Source organism: Anolis sagrei, chromosome 1 (genome assembly GCF_037176765.1).
Source record: "Anolis sagrei isolate rAnoSag1 chromosome 1, rAnoSag1.mat, whole genome shotgun sequence".
NCBI lineage: Eukaryota > Metazoa > Chordata > Lepidosauria > Squamata > Dactyloidae > Anolis > Anolis sagrei.
In genome coordinates, this window is record NC_090021.1 from 202,554,391 (window position 1) to 202,559,486 (window position 5,096).

General features: G+C 40.6%; 1 pseudogene; it reads right to left on the minus strand.

The window, feature by feature from the left end:
- Window positions 1-3,680: 3,680 nt before the first annotated feature.
- Window positions 3,681-4,386, minus strand: LOC132767254 (tyrosine-protein phosphatase non-receptor type 11-like; annotated as a pseudogene).
- Window positions 4,387-5,096: the final 710 nt, after the last annotated feature.

The following is a 5,096-nucleotide window of genomic DNA, read 5'->3' on the forward strand; positions in this document are numbered from 1 at the left end:
AAAATGTTATGGGGACAGTCTACAGTTAATGGAAGATGAATCCACTTTTCTTGCTCGTATAGACTTGCACTAAAATATTAGAATCACAGAATCATAGAATCAAAGAGTTGGAAGAGACCTCATGGGCCATCCAGTCCAACCCCCTCCAAGAAGCAGGAATATTGCATTTAAATCACCCCTTATTTATTAAAACCAAACAGAGTCCATCAAGGTCAGATTCTTAGCACTGATGCTGCTACATTTGTTTTTGCATCAAACGGTCCAATAGCCAGGGCTGGATCTCTACTGCCATATATTTATTTATTTCCAGTATTTCTAACCCGTTCCTTCTCAACCCCTGAAGGGAGACTCAGGACGGCTTACATTTAGCAGCAATTTGATGCCACTACATATAACAACAGTATAATAACAATTAAACAATAAATAGAGCGTTCATTAAGAGCAATAAAACAGTAAAAACAGTAGAAACAGAGTATTAACTGCTATATCATTATTCCAGTCGAATTCAATAACCAAAATGCTATTTATACCTGTTGTCTAAAGTCCCTGAACCATGACTTTAATTTCTTTCCAAAAGGCAGGAGGGATGAAGCCTATCTTACCTCTGTGGGAAGTGAGTTTCATAGGCGGGGGGCCACAGCTGAGAAGTTCCTGACTCTTGTTCCTGCCAGCCATATTTGTGAGGCTGGTGGGAGCGAGAGCAGGGCCTCCCCGGATGATCTTAAACTGTGAGGCAGGATGTAGAGGGAGATGTGTTCGGACAAGTAAGCTGGGCCAGAACCATATAGAGCTTTATAGGTCAAAACCAGCACTTTGAATTGAGTTCGGAAATGGATCGGCAGCCAGTGGAGCTGGCATGACAAGGGGGTGGTATGCTCCCTATATGTCGCTCCAGTTTTAGTAATCTGGCTGTAGCCAATTGGACTAGTTGTAGTTTCTGAACAGTCTTCAAAGGCAGCCCCACATTGAGTGCATTGCAGTAATCTATTCTGGATGTAACAAGAGTGTGGACCACAGTAGCCAGATCAGATTTCCCAAGGTATGGGTGCAGCTGTAAAGAAATTCCAGACCAAATATAATTTGTACTCCATCTACATTACCATATAATGCCATTTCAGAAAGTAATTTATATAAACTGACATTGCCATTTAATGCAGTTCAACACAATTAATCTGCCTTCTGAAACAGCAATATATGGTAGTGTTGATGGGTCCTCAATTGTATTAGGTCTGGAACTTCTTTACATCACCTCTGAAAAACTGGCAAGTGACTCTGTGACAGAAAGGCATCTTAGGCCCCTTCTACACTGTCCTTATATTCCAGGATCTGATCCCAGGTTATCTGCTTTGAACTGGATTATATGAGTCTCCATTGCTATATAATCTGGGATAATCAGATAATCTAGGATATAAGGACAGTGTAGAAGGGGCCTTAGAGCAATGGTCTAAAACAGTGGTTCTCAATCTGTGGGTCCCCAGGTGTTTTGGCCTATAACTCCCAGAAATCCCAGTCAGTTTACCTGCTGTTAGGATTTCTGGGAGTGGAAGGTCAAAAAATATGGGGACCAACAGGTTGAGAACCACTGGTCTAAAGATTATAAAAGAAAGAAAGAACACATATGGAATTTTGTTGATGTTGATTTGACTTGTTTATAGCACTACTGAGAACCAAGTCATAAAATCACAAAAATATTCCAGCAAGTTGTGTGAGACTGATATGGCTCTTGTTTCATTTTTTTAAAATGACCAAAAGGTTGGTTAGAATCACAGATAGGTAAGGCAAAGTAAGAGAGAGCCAAGGCTTCTTAAGTCCATTAAATCACAGTCAATGAGAGTAGAGTATTCTGGGAAGATGAACTTGAAAGATAAAGTAATTCTGACTCTCACTTTCCTAAACAGCAACAGACATTCTAGAACTTGCCTTTAAGATATTACAAGAACTTTGTCAAGTAGCACATGAGAAAATAGAGCCCACAGCCATATAGTAAGCAAAAAAATTCTGTTTGAGTATTGACATGACAGTTTTTGAAAGTTCAAGCAGAAAACCAATTATAATGAGCACCGAAAAGCCCGAAGCCCTGCTGTTCAATAAATAAAAAGTACAACAAACTGTTTTCCAAAAAGGTTCTAGAGAGTTTCCTTCTTGTCCCACTACTTACAATATGATTACATAAATAGTCTCTGTTTGCTGTTGAATTGCCAGGCAGCTGTATTAAAGTACAAATCAAATCAAGTTAGGATTAGAAAGTAAAAGAGCATGGTTTAAAGTAATCTATCCCCCAGGAACTGTGCTCAGATTCATCAAACAGAGCTTAAAGTACAGTATATCTTATACCCTTGTGTTTCTATGCTGCACTGCTGTAAAACCAGTTATTATTTTTGATATCCAGAGAATGTAGCTTGTAGCTTTAGGAGGCTCACTTGCTTATTTTAAAGTACTATAAACCTTACCTGTCACTTATTATTATTTCCTTTGGTTAAGACCCATGGAAATGACATCAGGACATCACACGAGAAGAAGACCCCCTTTTATTGATCATCCTGAATTTGACTCTCTGCAGCATTATTTTGAATAATAAGTAGATAAAATAGGAAAAAAAGTGTTTTGGGGCACACAACCTCATCCTGGTTAATAAAAACCCAAGAGATGTATTTCTGTTAAGTGCTTAAAATAATGCCTCTTGCCCTCTCTGGGACCAAGATCATTATATATATTTTAAAGGTCTAGCTCTCACCTTAGAGAACCGTTTTGCCAGACATCTCTGCATGCCTTAACCACCAGGTGTTTTGGACTTCAGTTCCCAGAAATCCCAGACAGTTTACCAGCTGTTAGGAATTATGGGAGCGAAAGTCCAAAACATCTGGAGCAGCACAGTTTGAGAAATACTGCAGTGCCTAAGCATGAAACCTCTATTATTTAATAAACAGCACAGATGACCGCACCAACCCTTGGATAGGTGGCCAATTTCTCTAGGCTGAGACTCTCTGCACCCTGTGTGATATTCTATTTTTTTTGTTCTAGTGGTAGTCTATATATTTTCTATGCAGTGGGCCTTTGGTATTTTCTGGGGTTTAGTTCTAGGACCTTCCATACAGGCCCGTAGTCAGGATTTCGTTTCGGGGGGTGGGGGGCTGAATTTTTTTCAGGGGGGGAGGTTTTGGGGGGGGGGCTGAGTTTCGGGGGGGGGGCTGAGTCTGAGTGAAAGAGGGTCTAGCCTAGGAAACCTTTTGTATCATTACCCCAATACCCCCATGCATATGGGATGTATTGAGTATGGTGATCAGATCATGATATGAATAAACATAACAGTTTAAATAATGCACCAGTAAGGCCTTTTCGTGAACCACCATGAGAATTTCGGGGGGGGGGGGGGGCTGAAGCCCCTCAAGCCCCCCCCCCCCCCGGCTACATGCCTGCTTCCATAGATACCAATATCCATGGATGCTCAAGTCTCATTACATATTATGGCAAAGCAAAATGATGTCCTTTATATAAAACTAAGGTTTGACTTTGGAATTTTTAGAAAAGGTATTTTCAAGCTATAGAATCCATGGGCTAATTGTATTTATTGCAAGGATAGAAATATTGTCTAAATGTTGCAGTGTCCAAACTTAGATGTTTAGGCAGACATCTTTTAGTTCCACCACTCCAAAGACACACAGCTATTCCATCTTTTTTCCTTAAATACATTTTTTTCTGTTAAGAAAAAAATGAGAATAAATGCTGGAAAAACTGTGGCAGGGTTCTCCATAAAATATGTCCACCATGGGATTTTTCTTACAGTGCTCTACCAAGTCTGTGAGCATGTCAAAACGCTCGCTGCCTCCCACATCATACTTTCCATCTGGCTGATAGCAGATCATGATGTGGGTCACCCAAGGCTTCCGGTCCCCTGTGTCAGCTTTATATTCATTTGTCAGTAGCAACAAGACAAAGTTACCAGGTTTGCTTTGGCTACTGCACACCAAAAAACTCTTTGGTTTCCCTTTCTTGGTTAGGAGTTTCTCAGCCTCTTTGCCCGTCAGATGACCATGGCACCATCTTTCTGTGGTGGGATCCTGGCATTTCAGAGGAAATTTTAGCTCAATTATGTTGCTGTTCTTCTCCAACAGGAGACCCTGCTGTTTGGTGTAGTTCAGACAAAATGGCGAACTTCTCCCCTCCATACAGGTCATAATAGTCCCTAGGGTTCTGGATTTTGATATGAGTCACTTGGTCATTCCTCCTGACTGAAAGCATAAAGTCTCATGGGTTGCTTTTGCTGGGCTGGGCCAAAAAGCTCCCATGGATGCTTCTGATGAGCAGCAATTTCTCTGCTTCAATTCCATTGATGTTTGGATGAAACCACTTAAGTCTGAAAGGAGACAAACTGCAATCTACCTCCATTGAGGTCTAAAAGCATGCTGTCATAAAATATGTCACTATCCAGACTTTGAAGTAGGGGAAATGAAGCATCATTGTCATTTGTCAGGCAGATATTATTTACATCTGTGCTCTTATGTATATGTTGGCATAAGAAACAAATTAGCATAGATTTCAATCCAGAGTGATCATGATTAGGTAATGGTTTTAGGGCTCTCAATACTAGCTGTGTTCTCCAATGTAAGCTAGAACAATATAGAAAGAAACTTAGGGAAGCTTCAATGGATCTCATCAAATGCAAGTTTCTCCTGGTTTCCACACAATTCTAAAACAGTTCATAGATGAAGCAACACAGATCCCATCATATGATACAAAGGGACCTCTGCTTCTCATCATGCTGCTTTGTCTGTGAACTGTCTCTGAAGTGTTGGGAAAGGGGGGGAGCAGGATAGGAGTTGGTTAGAAAGTATCTTCTGAGCTCCCGATGCACATGGAAATAGGAGAAAACAGGGAAAAACACGTGGGATGGGATCTCTCAAATTTGCCCGTGTTGAATCACTTTTGTGACGGGGAGTAATGGGCAGTCTCCTACCAAGCAATGACATTTATTTCCAGAAATCCTGCTTCATGAGCCTAGCATGGTAATTTTTTTAATCATTAGGAATACCACAAAGACAAGATATCACCACTTTGTTTTTCTCCTTCATAGTAATCTTGACCTTCAAAATTGCACT